The sequence below is a fragment of the Amblyomma americanum genome, chromosome 2 (assembly GCF_052857255.1).
Source record: "Amblyomma americanum isolate KBUSLIRL-KWMA chromosome 2, ASM5285725v1, whole genome shotgun sequence".
Classification (NCBI taxonomy): domain Eukaryota; kingdom Metazoa; phylum Arthropoda; class Arachnida; order Ixodida; family Ixodidae; genus Amblyomma; species Amblyomma americanum.
The window spans coordinates 80656096-80675917 of NC_135498.1; the positions used below are offsets into that span (position 1 = coordinate 80656096).

The 19822-nt window shown below is 51.8% G+C and overlaps 1 protein-coding gene across 1 annotated transcript in view; it reads right to left on the reverse strand.

Annotated features, from left to right (window-relative positions):
• LOC144121497 (tetratricopeptide repeat protein 28-like) overlaps positions 1 to 19822 on the reverse strand; it is a 104077-nt gene that overhangs the window by 37186 nt on the left and 47069 nt on the right. The gene's annotated exons all lie outside the window — the stretch shown is intronic.

A 19822-nucleotide genomic window follows, 5' to 3' on the forward strand; every position in this document is an offset into this window, starting at 1 on the left:
ATTCTAGTACACTATAATCAAAACCGCGCGCCAGCGCCAGTCATGGTGGCCGACAGGCTATTCTGTGCGTCGGCTACTGCTTTGTAATCCGTAGAAAAATGTTGCACGCACAAACGCTTCACAATTAAAGTTCTTGTTCTTAATTTCATGGTATAAAATATGAAAATAAAACATTCTTTTTTTTTCTTCTTAGAAAGCAGACGTAGGACTTATGTGGCAGCGCGAACGCTAAATCGCCATCGTCATCGACCCGAAAGCATCGAGAGCGGGAAATTTATGGACCTCATGGAGGAATTTTTGTTGCTCAGTGGAGAAAATGCAGGCGACAGACTGTTGCACATGTGTTGCACAATGCTTTCCTGTGATTGCAACTGCATCTTTGGAGGCGACATATCTTCTGCACAAAATGCAACGTAAAGGCAAGCATACCGCAGACACGTGCTGGCAAGCCTCCGCGCCGTACCTTTGGCGAGTGTGGCGGAGTTCCGCGCGTGCCTTGAGTTGTTTTTTGCTTACCACAGCGTAGATGCGTAAGATAACGGTGCATTAACGCGAGTGTCGTCCCGTACAGGAAGCAGCGACATGTGGTTTTTGCTCCACTGAAGAGCGAGCGGCATCAGGATTCGGTAGGTTGAACAGACACTTTTGTACATCGGCAAGTTCGTCTCAATTACTTCGCACACTATTATTGCGAAAGCATTACTACAGTCTGATACAACTCAAGAAGCGGCAAATTCGCTTAAAAGGAGGCCCTTCTATGAGGTCCCTCATAAAACGGTAAAGTCAGTTGCTTTACTTGTTTTTTTATATATTTGTTTATTTTTGGTTTACAATGCATATGTAAACCAAGGACGAGCAGGCAAAAGGCGTTATACAACACCTGACTAAGGCCTGCCCTCCTATACAAAAACAAAACAATGAAATTAAAACACTGGAAACACTTGTCACACTGGAAACCAAAGCTTGCCCCTAAAATCGAGAGATTTTCACAGTCGCGCTTCTTAAACACGGATCTCAAGTGCACCTGGTCTTCCAGTGCATCGAAGCATCTACATTAGGTCGGCAAACAAAGCAAAATGCTATCCTATCTTCATTCGTGATTCGACAAGCCCAGAGACGCAGGCAGATCTGTGCAATCACAGAAAAAAAAAAAGTGGAGAGGGTGTACCCAAGGGCAGAGCGCTGAACAAGGAAGAAGGAAATATATTGTTCTTCCTTTCCTGAGCACGCCGCATGCGCTCTCCAGCCGCTGCAAAACGACCCCGCGAAGAAAGAAAGGGTCACGGGTTCGGCCTCCGCGCGGTGAAGCCATGGCTATTCGCCCAATCGCAGATTCGTACGAACGCACTGACGCGCAAGCATGTGTGCGCACACATCTCGCGGTAGATGGGAGAAGAGGGGGGGGGGGGGGGAGAGAGAGAGAGGTGGAGCCGCCCTCGAGGCCGTCTCGATGGTCCGTGTAACTGCTCCAGTTGGATAACTTGTTGCCGTCGACCGAGGTGAGGTAACGTCGGCTCCGGCTTTTCCCAGCCATTGTTTATGTGTTTGCGTGCGCGTGCTTGCAACGGGGGGAGGGGGTTGCGAGATGGCCCACAGCATGCGGGAAGCAGGTGCGTCGGGAAAAACAATAACAACGCAGTTAACTCGATCCGAGAATCGAAGAGGCGGCGGGCGGGTGACGCCTGAAATGGTGCCAGTTCGTTGTGGACGGGTTCGGTGACTCCTATATAGCATACGCCGGCTGACGCGGCTAAAAAGACGGCCGCCGCCTTATTGAAGAGTGCACGTATATATAAAGCTCCCTCGTTTCTTGGGCTCCTTATTTTACTCTTTAGCGCCGGCAGCGTTCGCCGACCGCTCACCTCGCGCATGCGCTGTCGACCTCAATCGCGGTCCCTTAGCTGGTGCCACGCCCTCTTGCACCCCTCCCCTGCAGACAGGTTGTAAAGTTGAAAAAAAAAAGAAAAACTACCTTGCGAAACCGGAGATTCTGCGAATAGTACACGGATTTTTGCGAAGAAAATGTTAACTCCCCGCTCAGAACACGTTGTGTTTTGCGTTTTTGGCCTCGATTTCATGAAAGAGAATAATTTTTCAGATATTGTGGCGCATACTTAAACCTGGAGCGAGGGGCTTACATCGACGTCTCCGTATACGATCATCGGAAATGTGGAGGAATTAAAAAATAAAATCACGGTAACCATTGCGGGGACGCATGATATAAAAGCCACCGCCGCGTAAGATTCAGACACCGCTGGACATTAGCGCTGTCTTCACACACTCAACAAACTTCACACACTTTTATAAGCATTTATGCAAGGTGCCGTCAATATACTATTGCCACGTTCCGGACTTCGCACTCGACCGCCGATGTCGACGAGCACCACTGGCGTATCATTAACCGGATTTCTCGTCCACAGCAGGACAGGTACGTGCCTCTCCTAATAGTCTCCGACCATATCCATCTCATCAGGCGGACGGCGCCGCCACACCATCCCCACCTTCTCTCGAGGTCCTCCATCACTCTAAACAGGAAGGTGCAAAAAAAGGAGTAAACTGTCCTCTAGTGCACACACACCCTTTTAAGGGTGAGCGCTATAGGACAGCATACTCCTTTTTTACTCCCGTATAGGGGTATTACTGTCTAGAGTGCACGCTGAGTGATAATAATAATTGGTTTTTTGGGGAAAGGAAATTGCGCAGTATCTGTCTCGTATATCGGACACCTGAACCGCGCCCTAATGAAAGGGATAAAGGAGGGAGTGAAAGAATAAAGGGAGGGAGAGGTGCCGTAGTGGAGGGCTCCGGAATAATTTGGACCACCTGGGGATCTTTAACGTGCACTGACATCGCACAGCACACGGGCGCCTTAGCGTTTTTCCTCCATAAAAACGCAGCCGCCGCAGTTGGGTTCGAACCCGGGAACTCCGGATCAGTAGCCGAGCGCCCTAACCACTGAGCCATTGAGTGATCATCGATCAGCATTTTCCGCCCAAGCCTCGTGCCTTCTTCTCGGTTTCCGCCGGGGCATCCTAATATCAAGTGCATATGTTCTCTAGTTCACAGCACTAACGTGCAGCCTCGGCGAAAAGTCCTTGGGACATTCTTAGAACCTAGCAGATGAACACGCGCTCACGCCTGACGCTGCAAATCTCCGGAGAGCGAGCACAACTCTATTCTCAAACCCTTCAAAGCTCGCGGCTGCCTGGGATGCCGTGAGTGTTCCACTGTGCAGGCAGCTCAACAGCAAATTAATCCTGTGGCCCCGTGAATTTTGAGTGACACCATACGTGCACCATATACTGCTCTGAGCTGTGGCCTCGGTAGTCCGTCTTCCGCATACCTCTGGCCTGAGTGTCGAACTTCAGCCTGAGTAAGGCCGTTTGCATTCTCTCGGTTACAAACATTAGTTGCATCCGCAGTGCGCGTGATCTCACAGCGCCGCCATTACTGAGCAACCATCCCCAGCGCATCGCGGAGAAAGTGGCGATATACTGAGCTGGAAAGACGCTGATTCTCGCCGCGCTCCTTCATGCGCGGTCTTCAACAGGGCGACCATGCACGATGACGCAACCAGAGTAATTTAACCCCATACCTGCTACGAAACTCCGAATCAGATTACAACCGCAACAATCTGCGGCTAGTCTGTGGAGGTTATAGTATATGGTGCCTCGATGCGGAGTTCCTGCATTGCGACACTAAATGTTTGCGAATTGTGACGCCGCCCTGTGAGCGCAAAAGAAACCATCTGTCGGCGACTCCCCGCAACTGTTCGTTTTTTACCACGCCATTACTTTGAACTTTACCTCTCGGCAGCTGACCCACTGCGGTGGCTCAGTGGTTAGAGCGCTCGACTACTGATCCGGAGTTCCCGGGTTCGAACCCGACCGCGGCGGCTGCGTTTTTATGGAGGAGAAACGCTAAGGCGCCCGTGTGCTGTGCGATGTCAGTGCACGTTAAAGATCCCCAGGTGGTCGAAATTATTCCGGAGCCCTCCACTACAGCACCTCATTCTTCCTTTCTTCTTTCACCCCCTCCTTTATCCCTTTCCTTACGGCGCGGTTCAGGTGTCCAACGATATGAGACAGATACTGCGCCATTTCCTTTCCCCAAAAACCAATTATTATTACTACTCTGGGCAGCTCACCTGAATGCCGCGATGTGGCGCGACAATCAGCTATAACCTCCAAATTTGGACCCATCCAGAGCGCTCGATTGTGGCGTATGGACGCTGTTTTGCAACATGGTATGATGAAAAGTGGCATGGGTTGAACGCAGTTGAACCGAGTCGACGTGTGAAAGCAGGTGTTCATTCTTGAATTGAATGGGAACATTTAAGCTCCGCCTTAAGGGCTTTAGCGGATTAATGCCCATATATGCGGAACTGCTCATTCCCTATCAGCATTCATAGATCGCAGCGAGTCCTCATAACTTCGGGCGCAGTGGCACAGTGGTTAAGCGATGCGCCACTGCACTGGCAGGTGGCTGTTCCTGTCACAGTCACCCGTAGGGATTGTGTCGAGCATGTTCCTTTTCCCGAGAAACCTCTTGCGACCAATCATTAATTTAACTGCCTCCCATTGGCTACAGCTGGCGCGACGCTCCTGCGAACTTACCCGAGCTAACTCGGATTAGTTCGGAGCACAAGATGCCAAGACAATATGCTCGTGGTTGGTACGTCTAGAGTAATGTTCGCGCACTAAAAGCAGCGGACGTACAGTCATGCTGCTGATGATGACGCTGATCAAAGAGCTCCGTGACGGCGGTGCAAGCCACCCGGCCTTGTGCACGGAACTAGCCTTATATATGCGCGCGAAATCTCGGCGCAGTGACGTAGGAAGGGGGGAAAGGAGGAGGATGAAGGAGGGAAGCGTGGCGAGCAAGCAGCAGCCGCAGCGGGTTCGAATATGAAAGGAGCGCGCACGCGAGCGCGCCGGCCGCTCGGTCATCCGCAAAGTGCGGGTCGCCGGATCCGTTCATCAGCGTGGCCGCTGTTTGCACAACAAAAGAGCGGTCCCGACGACCTTGTCACGCCCATCACGCGGAGCGATCGAGCGCCGACGCTATATACAAGCCTACGGCAAGCGCACCGGAAGGCCAGAGCGTGCCCCGTTATGCCGGCGCGCACTTATCCGATTGGTCCAACTCGAGCGTGACGTCATTCGTGGAAACCGTTGGCCGCCCGCGATAAGCAAACGGAGAAAGACGAAGCAAACAGGAATGACTGGTCAGGCGCTTCTCTGAACGTGAACCAACTAGACCGAACGAAAGTTCCGCCGGTTTAAATTGGCTCAGCCTTCGGTTCTATCGTGTTCGTGACGGTGCCACCCGCCCACGTAGGTTGGGATGCGTTGGAGTCGAGCGTGACAAGGCACTCGACGACGCTCTCTCGGGGAGCAAAACTTGTCCGTGAGCTCTTATCGCAGCTGGTACATGCGTTGACATTAAGCGGTAGCACGCACAACGTTTCGCGTAAAAGAGACAGCGCAGCAAATCTTATTTCAAGCGCGACCTCGATCAATTCTTAACTATTTTTTTTTTTCTGCGGCTCCGACATTGTTAAGAGAGCAGCGTAGTTTGAACTCGCGAGAGTTGTGTTAAAAGCACAAGAACTCGAGCGGAGGTCAGTGCATGGTGGCGCTCCCTGCGGCGGCGCCGCGCAACTTGAGGGGTGCCTTCGGGCATCTGTGCAGGCCTACAGCCAGCTCCAATAGTTTAGTGACCACAACATTCTTGGGAGGAAAACATATTTTTTTATATAAAAATGACTTACCAGCTAATACATATTGCTCTAATGTGCGCATGTTTGCAGTTGACTGCGTTATTTGCCGCCCAGTAACTAGCAGCGGTGGCATTCTACTCCTTCAGTTTGACGATGAATGCGCAACAACCTGGTTTACAAATGGTTAATGTCTTTAAGCGTGAAGAAAACATCTCTGCTATCCTTTCATCGACGTCACTCCCAAGCATCTTCAAACTACTTTAACTCGGAAATCACTGCTGTGACAGAATATAAATACTTATAGGTGTTCGTTTAACCCACGATCTTATTTGGTTACATCTCATAAAAAATTGAGGGGCACTTAATCTCCGAACCCTCCGCCTAGCACCCCCGTCGTGAAGTTACTTGCTTAACATTCATTCCACCCAAACTGGAATACGCAGGCGCTGTTTGGGACCCCTATCAAAATATAACCTTTTAACTTACTAGAAGCTACACAAAACCGCTCGGCAAATTTCATCCACTCAGCCTATTCCTATGATGTGTCACTGAACTAAAACGTAATGCACATCTTACAAACTTATAGCTGTGCCTTTTTCGTATCTTTTACTATCACGTCATGATGAGGTCTGTTATCAGCCCTGCCTGCCGCATCTCCAGCCGCACAAATCACGCGAAGGCCGTTTACCCTCCCCTGCTATGCCCGGACATCTCGCATCTGTCATCATTTTTTTTTTTGTTATCACCGCAAAGGACTGGAATGATTTGCCCAACGCAGTCGTATTTCATTCCGACCTCTCATCTTTCGGATCATACATCGAATCAAGCATGCGTCCTAAAATCCACTCCGTCATATAATACCCGTTCGATGGGGCCTTTGAGATAGTGATAAAACAAACTAATAAAGCAAATAGCTAAGCTTTCTCGTGGCCCCGAAACGCAGACAAGTGCAGTCCGAATCCAAATTAAGGGAGAAGTGCATTAGAACGACAGATTTCCGTCGGTACACCCTTACGATAACCGTGCTCACAATCACACAATCAAGAGCCCGCGGTGGTGCGCGAAAAAAAGATCAACGTCACTGCCTGATGCAAGCGGGTAGAAAACGGATTGAAGTTCATGAAAGAAACGCTGCATTAACATGATCGCACACTGTTTTGTTCATTTCCAAAAAAAATTCTATTTTTATGCGTCTAGATTTTTCTTCTTTTTTTTTCGTGCCTTAAGCACATATCAGTCGCGGTCTTCCGTATACCTGACACAAAGAACGTATACAGCCATTCTGGAAAAAAAAAAAAGAAACAGCGCTCATCTTTTTCTTCACCCCCTTCTGTTCTTCCACGCAACAGGACCGTGAACATTCCCGGCGCACTTCCTGCAAGGAATGAGACGTTGCGAGAGTCCCAACTCCGTCCTCTCTTTCGAGCCGCTTCGTATGGTAGAAGCAGAACAACGGTCTTCCCTCCAGACGTATCTCTCTATTACTTCGCAACAAAATAAAGTCGCATTCGAACTTCTTTCTTTCCCCGCAACTAAATCTTCGATTTGTTCCAACCGCGTTTCTTCTCCCACGCGAATGGACACAAAGTATACACTTAAAAGCGAAACGCGCCCGACCACAACCAGAAGCAACAGCAGCCCGCGAAGCGATCCAAGAAATTATCTATATATATATATAAAAAAAACGAAGCAGGTTCCGCAGCGAAGAGAGGAAGCGAGCTCCCGGATCGCCGCACGATTACGACGCGCCGGCCAGCTAGCTACGACGGCGGTGGCGCGGTTGCGGACAAAACGCAGCCTCCTCCGAACACGCGCAGAAAGAAAACGGGCGGGTTCGTGTGCGCGGGAAAGAACTGCACGCATACACGACAGCCTCTCCTCCCCTTCCGAAAACAAGCGCAGGCAGGCGGCGGGGGCCAATTTTCCCCAGGGAGCGCTAATCGAAGCCCTGAGAACAATTGCTCGTCGACGACTAGCGTCGTCGCCTGCGGAAGAAGAAGCCATTCGGTGGTCACTGCACCTGCTCTTCTTTCATCTTCGTGTCCTTGTTCTTCCTATTCCAGGGCGGAGTTAGTTGGCTCCTCCCCTGCGGTTTCGCTTTGAGCGTACGCCGCCGCTGCTACCGTTCCTCGACGGCGTGTGTGTACCGCTGATGCGGGTCCGCGTGTTCCGCAATACCCTCCTCCTCCTGCTGCTGCTGCGTCGCCTTCCGTCTTCGTTCGTGTGCATATATACACTCGAGGTGTCTTTGTTTCCGCGGCCGTGCCCCGGTATAGTGGCGGTTTCGAATGGATTTCGGGGCGAATAAGGACAATGCCCGCAGGCACACACCGTTTGTTCCCTCAAGAGGACCACCGACCGACCAGGGGGAGGAGGGTTCCCATTCTTGCGAGGCAGGAAAGGAAAAAACGGAGAGAAAAAAAGCAGAGCAAGCAAAAAGGAGACCGCCGGAACTTGTGTTCCCGGAAGAGAAGGTTTTCTTGGAATTTTTTTTTTGTCGTATAGTTGTCTTCTGCCTGTGACTGCTGATGTCGTCGCAGTTGTTGTGCCTTCATACATATCCAGCCCCCCCCCCCCCCTTCTTTTCATTCAGACATCACGTGTGTTCCGTGTCACGACGCCATCTATACGGAGTAGGTTGTGCAGGATGGTGAGCGCCGTGGATTAGTCGTAGTACGGTTGTAACCGAAAACATCACCGTTCTCCTGCTGGACAAAGAAAGTGCTGCATACGCTGGCGCCAGCCACAAGCTACACGTGGACGTTGGAATTCTCCGCAGTGCGCCACGCAGAGCTTTCAAGTTCTCCGCAGAGACCACTTCTACAGATCTGTTGCACTAGAATATGCCCACCGAAATCATTTCAGGGTCCGTTTAAGGATCGCCAGGTGGCCTAATTTAATTCGGAGCCCTCTCTCCGGCGTTTCCATAGCCATGCATATGTGTCGCTTCGAGACGTTAAACCCCACGACTCGCTCTACACAGTCAACGGACATTTTGTTTGAATTTTCGTTTGTAACGGAAGAGAAGAAACAAAAAAAAAGGAAAATGCGGAACATCCCTTCCTTCAGACCGGACCGAAGGAGATAAACTTGCACAGGAAGGAAGCCAACTTGGATGCCGATGATGCCCACGTGCGTATAATGCACTTGCATGATCATAAAGGGACCGCTCCCGTTTCGCTAAATCTGGGCCTCGCATTGTGTGCTCGTGGCTGAAGGTGAGCAGCGCCCGAGCAAACGCGGTCGACTCCGCTGCATGCACATGCGTGGACAATGAATTATACACCACACAGGGGAAGCCTCCAGCCGTGCTCACGAAACGTTCTGCGACGCCATTTTATGGGGTGCAGCTCCGCATCTGTTCGAGGGGTGCATGGCTACGCCTCCGCGCGCGTTTGTTTTGCGTATATCAAAAAGATGTACTCACCGAAAAAAAATCTTGTATTGCATATCTTGTTTTTTTCCTTTATCAATGCCGATAATCTTATCGCCCGTCACGGATCAGAATGAACCAGATCGAGAAGCCTGGCGACTTCCTTTTCGGCACACAAATTTCCCCGATGGTCGCTTGCGAGGAGTACCATTAGAAGAACCGGTTGCTTCCCGGCGATACCTGGATTCGAACACCGGGCCACTGGCACGAAGCACGTGATTGTACAGCAAGACTGTACGTAGTACAATCTTGGTGCGAGCGTGTACGCGTGAGTCAGTTACTGCTCGCTTCGGTTACTCAGTGTGCATCAGTTACTCGCCGTCGTAAACATAACTATGCATGCTAGCGGCTCAGTCCTTCTAGACCTTCTGAAAAAGACTGCAGTAGGTACAACATCCGATGGACGCCACCTTAGCCTTTCTGCCTCTCCTCGCGCAAACCTCTTCCAGTTGGAGGATATGGAGCGGGTTAGGTGTCGCTAGTGTCCGCACGTGAAATCTAAATGCAAAGAAAAAAATAATATAAAATGAATAATTGCCTCCATTCGGAGCAGGCTGGAGAGTAGATAGGGGAGAAGGAATGGGATGTTCGTAGATAACTTTTTTTTTTTCAGGACAAGTGAAGGTATTTTATAACTAATGCGATAAGGTTGACGGGATCGAACGTTTGAAATTTGCAGGTAGAGTATCTTTTTGTGCTAGCATTTGAAATGATGACTAATCGCCAAATAAAGCCGGGGCGGCGTTGAGGCTTCACCGCACAGCACAGCGGCGGGTATAGGGAGCCCGACGACGACGTCGCTTAGAACGCTGGAGATTTCTAAACCTGAAATGTTTGCTCGGAGGAAGAACACTAACGCCACTGAAGGAAAAGCCCGCGGAGCGTTACTGGCCGGCATCGGACGATGAATGGCAGGATGTAGGCGAAGGCAGCGAAGATGTGAAATCTCGCAAAGAATGAAGTTAAAAGCTAGCTTCTCCGCACTCCTCTGATGCAGTGAAGAGAAGCCCTAAGTTCATCGCGACTTCAATCGGTGATCACGTCACCATTTAAATCCTAGCGGAAAAAAGAATACCTTCGCGTGCATCACTTATAAGCTCTATAGATTCGAAGCCTTGAATCTCGTCGAATTAAAAAAAACGTTTCCGCTTTCTATTTCATCATTCGAACCGGGCCTCCCGAGACTGCGGCGGGTCCATGCCGAAAAGTAGGAGCTTGCAAGTAATACCCCTGTCACACGGCCAGTTTCAATCACCCTCGAGTCGAGGGTCTTCGAGATTCTCAATCGCCATCGAACTCGCCGCTGCTACACGGCAAATCTCAATGGCCATTGAAATGGTTCTCGTGTCTTACACCACGGATGTGTGGCGCCACAATCGCTACTTTGGATTTTGCAAAAATAACAAAAATAGTTGATAAATGTATACTAAATGCTGAAATACAGGCATACAAGTCGTTAAAAACCCTTTTAGTTGCACGTACGCGACGTACATATGCATACACTGCTGTAGCCACTTTAATACAAGACGAGCCAAAACCAAGCCAGTCCAACTGCGTCGGAGCGCTGCTTCGTCAGGCTTAAGACCGGGGAAATCGCCATGATATCTGAAAAACAAGAGCTATTTTTCTCTTGAAACTTTATGCGAGAGTAAGAATGGGCAAATCGAAGGCGAATACAACAGCTTAGAACACGATATTGCTTTGGGGGATTAGCGACGAAGCTGTTATCGCTGTGAAGCGGGCGGGCAGGGTGCCGCCATGTTGTCAACGTTAAGTACGCAAGCAACGCAAAGACTGCAACGCAAAATGAATGCGCTTAATGCGCTTAAAACCAGTCTAATATAATTTTAAAATAATTTTACAGGCTGCTTACATTAAATTTTATGCGAATAATGTTTGTTCATGTTTTTGCACCGTGAATGTGTCGTGTACGAAAGTGCGCTTGGCGCCGCTCGGAGCAACGCTAGCAACCTTGGGCAGCGCTCGAAGGCCCTCGAAATCTCGATGGAGTTCTGCGCTACTCCGTTGACTCGATAGGCTATTGACTCGATCGCCATTGAAACTGCCCGTGTGGCAGCGCTCGATCGCCTTTGAGTCGATAGACTATCGGTTCGAGGGCCCTCGAAATGCCCGTGTGACAGGGGTATAACATGTCCAACATTCTTTGACAAAAATTTTTGAATATTAGAAAATTGTAAGGTCCTGTTATGAAAATATTGGAGGTAATAGCCCGTTCTTTAGATGTGTAGCAAAATCTGTCTTTTCAAGTTTTTCCACCGCTCGCATCGAGCAGTTAATATTGCCATATAAAACCAATGGGGAACGCTTTTGAATATCGCAAAAACGTTAATAGCAGAAAAATGCAAGCCTGTCGATGGAAGATCTGCAGGTGTACTGACCTTATAGTGAAATCTTACAATATGTGAAAAAAAAATGCGTTCAAAAACTCTTTCCCTTTCAAAAACGTTTTTTGTATGCAACTTTGGGAAACCGCGCAAAATAAAAGCACTGCCGTAACAGTCTCCCGTTGCCTCCTAACTACTAAGCCGTTACATGACGATTGGGTGGTAAACCATTATTTAACAGTCAAGCAAGGGGCCGAAGGCCCGAGATCTAAGGGTCGGCCAAAACTCCTTGGAATCTGGCAGCCTCCAGAGCAAGACTGATGAGTGTGCGTTGGTCTTCCAGGGTAGAGCTGCGCAGACGAGCCTCCCAGGTGTGGTGCGTGGGTGTAGGGGTGTATTGCCGTGGGCAAGCCCAGACCATATGATACATGACGAGCTTCAACCGCATTACACGGGCAAGGAGGCTTCCGAAGCCTTTTGAATTCCATGAAAATCACGCTCAAGATGCATCCATCGCGTTACGAAGCAAGCCTTCTCCATTTCTCCTGCAATCTCCCCCTTCTGGTGTCGTCGCCCAACGAGAAAAGGGAAAGGCGCGGCAACTGTCTCGCTGTCAGTGGACACCCCGTGAGGGAAGGGATGAGGGAGGGAACTCAGTGAACCCCGCTCTATGCAGAACGAGAAAGAGGCGCAGTGTAGTGACCGCGGATTAATTCCGGCCGCTTGGGGCTCTTCTAACGTCCACTGACACCGCACAACAGACAGCCATTGGCAACCCGCCACCCTTTATCTCCCCGGGACAGTTTTTCTTCTCGTTTCCGGACGCGCAAAAAAAAAAAAAAACTGCGGGTCAGCCGTCCACCTCGGGCGTGGTGCCCTCTCGCGGGACCACCGCTCATCCATCCATATCCACGATCGAACAGCGAGCGGCGCGCCAATCTCCTCACGTCGTGTTTCGGAAACGCTTTAGAAGCGACGCCGGAGGAAAGATATATAGGTGGCGCTGCCGCCGCCGACGATGGTGGCGGGGAGGGGGACGCGCGTCTCATTAGCGATCGTGAGACGCTAATTACGGCGCTGCGAGCAGTTCCCCCGGCAACGACCAGACGCAGCACGCTGGCTCGCCACTACACACCTATGCCATGTACAGCTGAGATTCGTTCGCTAACGGAGGCGGCGAGCACGCACTCTGCTCACTACATCTCATGCACGCATCACTCGGGACGCGCGAAGCGTGCACATGACGCCCGGACATGCGGACCCCTCTCTCTCTCTCTCTCTCTCTCTCGCTTCCAAGAAGCGCACACCAGCATGCATCCATGTGGGTCTCGTATTTCATCCCGATCGAAGCGCTGGAGTATATGAAGGGCAAAGAAAGAAAGATACGGAAAGAAAGAAGAGCAGACAAAGAAACTGTGCGCCCTAGCTCTGAATCAGCATTAAGGGAGCGAGTATATACACCCCGCACACTTCGAAGACCAGCGAACGCGCTTTATAAAGCAAGAGGGGATGAGGGGCGAGAAAGCACGCGCGCTGTCCTGAGTGGCGGTGTGTGCGCGCTCGAGGCCGTCCGCTCCCGCTCCAAGCGTGCGCAGCGCCACACCGTCCGTCCGGGTCCGCGCCGCGGCGTTCCTCAAAGGCGCGCCAGAACGTGATAGCCCGGATCACGACGTCGTGCGCAACCGACGCGCACCTATCTATGCGGCGGTGCTGCTGCGAGAGGGGCGGAAGGCGAATAATTAGCGAGAGTCCACGGCGGCGCGGCCGAGCTGATGATCATCTCTAGTGTCTGCGCATGGCCACAATGTACCAGGGGCGACGGCGCCGTGGGTGCATGGCACCGCCAGCCACCCCAAGCGGCGCAAGGACTCGCATGTCTCGCGGCCATTCGTGCGATGTCAGTGGAGCATGTGGTGTGCATTATACACTGTCGGGACACACCCTGGGGGTCTGCGACACACTACGTATCGGTTTACCCTCGCGGCGATAGTGTCCGACGACGTGACTGGGTGTGATTCGTGCGAGGGGGGAGGAGGCGAGGTCGCGGTTTCCGCGGTTGACGGAAAAGTGTATGCGAGGAAAGAGCCAATGAAAAAGACTTCGCTCGCGTTTTTATTTTCTTTTTTTCTCGATGGAGACCGCTTTATCGCACCGGTTTTCCGTGGCTTAAGGCGTCGTCGCAGTAATAGTGGTAGTAGTTGTAGTAGCAGCAGGTAGTGATAATAGTCACCGGTTAATAGGTGACCATTGCACCAGTCGGCAATTCCGTAAGAGTGAAGGAGCAACCATGACAGGTACAATTCGTTGACAAACCACGAGGAGAATACAAAAGGATAATATTGGCAACTTTGCGAGGGTATATCTTGGAAGCTCTGGTTCTGCGAAACTTATACCGGCCTGTGGCCACACACCTGAAGCTAAACAGCTCCGAGAGGGAGGATGGTGTAAAAGAGTACTTGCGTCGAACAACAGTAGGAATGACTGAAGAACAACGATAGAATCCAGCTGCAAGCGCTATAAACGTCAGCTGGCGCAGCCGACAGGATCTCTACAAGCAACGCAGAAGACGTATGCTGCCGAGAGTGAGAGTCTCCCCCGCTAAGTTTATTCCAACATTGCAGACTGCAGCTTTATACCCCGTGTAGAGTCGATAAGTCGCACTTTAGCAGCGCTTACAAGACCCTTTATGCCTCTGGTAAGATCCGTTCCTCACGGGTACGGCCTAGTTCAGTAGCTGTCAGGTCACATCAGCCTCCGACAGGAAGCTCTGGCTTCTTTCATCAAGTAAATTTGTACGATTGGCCGTCTGATAAGGCGGCAAGTATTTCCCGAGTCGATTTAGTTTGAACTCAGCCACCACTGCGCACATTTGGAGCAACGGGCGACACAACATCGTGCGACACAACATCGTGCGCCTCTCCTCCAGTCAAAAAGTGCGATCGTCTCGGCCAATGGCTTCTCCGTACGTAAGGTCAGTGGCCGGGGTCTCTTTCCTTTGCCGCACTTTTCTTCTAGAGAGGTGGTTCGCTCAGAAACGCGCGCATACTCCACAAACTGAGGCCCACCGCGAGGATATATGCTATACACACATCCGCCTTTTTCCTCCGGCTTCCTTTGGATCGCGCCGCGCCATTGTTCTGCCACGCGCTGTTGTCCTGCAGCCCCAAAAGAAGGAACTGACGGCGGAACTTTCGCTGGGGCTCGCATGGTGGCTGAGAAAAGGCTCGCACATCCAAGCGTGCGCGATCGCCACGATCATTCGCGATGGCCGAGGAGAGAGATCAATCCGCGAACAAATCGTCTCCTCTGCCACCGGCGCAAATCGTCGCCTCCCCCCCTCCCCCCGGCATACAACCTTCCGCCTCACGCCGCTGCCAATGGAAACACCGTGCTGAAGCCGCACGTATACACACACACACACACGCACGCCAGATTCTTTCGGAGCCAGATTGCGTCGGCCGCATGCACCGTGGATGATCGTGCGCGGCGAGGACTGACTGCGCAGTCTAGTGCGCCGCCCGGCGGCGGTGTTGCTGCACGGCTGCACGCCGACGGCGCATCATCCTGCAGCGTGGCGCGATTTCGTCGTGGTGCGCCGAGTTAATTCGGCGATCGGCGGCGATGCGAGCCCAGGCACAGCCCCCCTCTCCCCACCGTTCCGTCCCTCGGGTATATCTTTCCACAGAGGCACACCATCCGCCTTGGGCACACTGCATTGCCGTTTGCTACGGTGCGCGCTCGTCTGCTTTCGCTAGATCGCTGTCGTCGTCGTCTGCACCGTCTGCCAGGCGCGCACAGTGTTGCAAACCCGAGTTGCGTTCTCCGCCGTAAGCGGCGGCCCCTTCGCCGCCGTACAAGACAACTATGGCGGTGGCCGCCGCACAATGTCCAATTTATCGCGCCTGCCAGGCCACGCCGGACCGGCCGTCGCAGACCGGTCATCCTCCGGCCCGTCCCTTACACACGCCAGAACAAAAAGAAAGCCAGCCAGCTAGCTATCGCTCGTTATGACGAGCCGAGTGCTAAGGATGCAAAGGAGGAGTGAGAGAGAAAGAAACAAGCCCTCAGGGGGAACTCCGAAGGAAATTGCGCGCAGTCCTCTCCTCACCCACCCCTACCTCCCGGCGGCCCGCGATCGGAACCGTGTCGACCCCGAGTCACGATTTTTCGCCCTCGCCCTCCACACACCGGACCCGGCGGTGGTGTGGAGTTGTTTCGCCCAAGACTACTCCGCTGTCTCTCCTCCCCTTCTTCTTTCTCCCCTTCCTCCTGCTGCTTTTTTTTTCTTTTCTGGTGTTCGCTTTGCAGCCAGAGCGCAGCAGAACGAGCACGGATTCTCTCTCCCTTCCCCCTCTCCGCTGGTTGGTTCGTTCGACGCCCGGACGCAGAAAACAATCACGATAATAGTAACGACAGCAGCGGGCACGCCGAAGGGCACGAGCAAGAATGCGCGCATGCATACTCGGCACGTTCCCCCGTTGCGAGCGTTCTTCTCCCAGATGAGAACTCCCGATGGCCGCGGCGTGCTCGATCGGCCCGGACGCAGCAGACTCGCACGCGTACATGTAGCCACCCCTGCACCTTCTTCCTTTCCCCTCAGATACCCCCCTTCCAGCTACGTCGTCCGCACGGCTCATACTTACTCCGTGCTCACTTCTAGTTTCGCGAAGCGTTCGTTCCAGCAGCAGCGGGAGGGGATCACGTGCTTGGCAAAACAAGTGAGAAGGCGGAGGGAGGGGGGATGTATATCCTCATTGTCGGGTCAAAGGCAAACATTTTGGCCGCGGAGCTGGAGAAGGCGACGCGAGGAAGAGGATGGGGAGGGGGTGATGAACACGACTACCGGTGGTGGTTGTGTAGCTTCAGCAGCTACGTATACATATAGCCTGAACGAGCCGCATTATACTTTGGCGCCGCTCGCTCCTCGTGTCCCCTCGATGCAAGGCGGATCCGAAAGCGTACGCATGCGCGTACTGTGTACACATACCCCCGTCTACGCAAAGCTTCCTGCACACGCGCTGTCTGCAACGCGGCCGCTCAATCACGCGTGTTCTTGAAACCGCGCCGCCGCTCACGCTTGTCTCATCGCCATCACCGTGGCCGTGGTGAGAGTGTGTGTGTGTGTCACTGCCAGTTCACGTCACGCGGTTCTCTGAACTACGACTACGCTGGATGATGCGTCCGTGCCGAAAGCTGCGCGCGTAGCCTCCTTCAACGTCCACCGGGTGGTCCGAAAGGGTTCGTGACGAGAACACCCCCCACCCCACCCCTCCACCCCCAGCTCTCTCCCTCCTACGGGCGCTTTGGTCTTCGGATGTAGCGCAATAATGTTGCTAACGTCGCGCGCCTAGTTATTGTCTTTTTTTTTTTCGCAGGGCTCAGTCGTCACTCTTCCTATGTTAAAATTACGTCAGTCCCTGTTATTGCTGTTGTTTCCATTGTAAGAGTTTCTGCAGCCGCACTACACACTGACATTGACATTGCTTTATGTACTGCGCCGAGCGGAACCTGGAGACGACTGATTTCCTACGGGAGGTCGGGCAAATATTCGCATCATCGGAAATTCGTAAGATCCAGCGCAAACTAGAACAGCGACATCACAGCAAGGGATGCATTTTTTCTCCGGATCATTCCGGAGCCCTGCACTATAGAGCACCGCTTTCTTTTTTCACTCGTGCCTTCCTACCTTCCCTCAAAGAACGTCTGGATCGTGTCCACCCTCGAGACAGTTTCTGTGCACGGCTTTGCTGATCAGCAATTATTATTACCACTACTAATATCCATTTCGCAGAAGTCAAGGATCGATCACACTTCGAAGACTAAGCTATACGGGTGACGTCTAAAGATCCATACCTGCGGAAACAACCCAAGACGACCGTGATGCGCGGGAAGGATCGCACTGCTCTGGATAATTCGCAACATGCGAAAATTCGTATCAACCGTGATACTGTCAAGACCACAGGCGTAGATAAAAGAGATGGGCGAAATACTGCGCTTATGCTTGGCTCCGTTCGCCCCTATGACCTTTTTGTAATTACGCTATATTACCGCATAATTATTGTTTCCTCAAAGATTGTACTGCAGTCGAGCGCTGCCATTTCCTTATTTCGAGCTCGCGGAAACCAGCGTCCACGTACCTTTAAGTTTCCAAGAGAGAGAGACAGGATCGTTTCAAGGTCCACTCAACTGATCAGTCAAGTTTTATTTATTATTCTTTTTTCTTCATTTAACGCTTCCGCTCTTTCCACGCACAGACTACCGACGAGGACCGGTATACCGGTTATCGAACTTACTAAACTCTCACTCCAGGCGTCAACTTCGCGGCTCTTCGGTTAAATACACAGATATACGGCTGGGCAAGTTATTCAGAGTGAGAGAGCATATCGGGATATCACGTTACCGACACACTCGACGGCCACGTTTGACCAGACCCCCCCCCCCCCCCCTCCCGGCTTCTACGGCACGCATCAGGTGCATTTTATTCGAACCGTTCTTCTTTTTACGTTTATATTTTGTAACACCACCAGATTTCGCCGGCCCTCTAAACATGCCATGCTTTCCATTTCTTCCCCTTAGCTGTTAGACGTGACCAGCATCCCGTACCTCTTTTGTTCCACATACCTATAATGCTCTGTGCCTCGGTATGCAGCCTACGCAGACACATATAGGAGTTTATGAGGTCGCAAATATATGCACTCCGAGGCCAACGAGCCAGCCCAGCGCCGCGGAGTCTAATTCGCGAGCTTTTACGAGCGCCCAGCCGCGACATCGTATCTATGATGTATGAGGAGCGCGCCGGCGCTGTGGTAGTTTTATGTCCCCGGGGATATACACTTTTGTGTGTGTGTGTGTGTGTGTGTGTGTGTGTGTGTGTGTGTGTGTGTGTGTGTGTGTGTGTGTGTGTGTGTGTGTGTGTGTGTGTGTGTGTGTGTGTGTGTGTGTGTGTGTGTGTGTGTGTGTGTGTGTGTGTGTGTGTGTGTGTGGTTGTCTCCATTTAGTTCTTGTTTTGTTTATGGAGCCAAGTGTTTTTGCGCAGAAAGAGGTCTGATGTCGAAAGGCCGCGCCATAAACGTACGAGTACGGCCTATTGCTTCACCGTATTCATGAGCGCGTCCTGGAAGAAGTGGACAGGCAGCTGAACTTCCCTTGGCTGCCTTTTTTGATGTTTTATTTGTGGAATTTCACCCGCACTAACTAACTCATGAGCTACAAATTGCACGGAAGCCCTTTGTTCAAAACGTGTTCTCCAATGCAGACTAAATGGGCTAGTTCGGTTCCGACAAGCCACAAGCGCGCGCGGGCGAGATTTTACAGCGAGAGCTGTTAAAGGCACGGCTCCCTGTTCTGCGGTGTTGGCGGCGTAACACAGCGCTACATTGATTGGGCAGCATGCACTGGCGTCACGCATGATGTAATTGCAACGAGCCACGCTGATTGGTCCGCATGCAGTAACGTCACATATGACGTCTCTGCAACGCCATGGCAAGCACTACGCTGAGTGGTCCAAACACGGTGACGTAAGGTCACGCGCAGTCTGCCAGAGAAGACAAATAGTTACGAATGACCGACATTTTATTCACCACAGCGGAAACAACAGTCGTTGAATTCCGCGTCACAGAGTGACAACCGTCCTGCGAGTTTTTTTGTTTTTTTTTTTGTAGCTTATAGCAAGTCTTGCTTTTGATACGCGACCGTAGCGAGACGAATGCTAGATGTGTATTACTGATGCACCAAAAGAAGCTTCGCTCCTTTGAAGCCTGCGAAACACGCACGTCACGCGTGCAAACAGAGCCCCGTAGGTCTTGCACTTGAAATTTTGTTTACGGCAGTAACTGCAGCACGTCGAGTCGCAAAGCCCGTGTATATATGCCCGGTCAAGGACGGACGTCGGAATAAAAACGCGACCGAAAAAATAAAAGAAATCAAACAGAGAAAGCGTACACAACGAACGGCCACTTGCGGGTCCGCTCCCACGCGTCGATACATCGTTACAGTATAGTCATATATCAATCTCAAATCCGCACTCCATATCCTCAAAGATATATCGTGCACTTAACGTGCCGGAAACAGAGAAGGCACCGACGGACAAATATGGAAAAGAAATGGGACCGAAAGCAAGACAACAAACAAAATAATAGACGAATGAGACGGAATTCGCCAGCCTCCCATGCTTAAAGCACGCGGTAGCGCAAAGTGGCGCTAAGAGCGCGGACGAGAGAGAAGCCAGCAAACGGCGCATGCGCAGAAAGCAGCTCTGCTTCTGCTGCAGTAGGCATGAGAAGTGTGGGTGCGTCCAGGCGCCGCGAAATAGGGCCGCCCGAA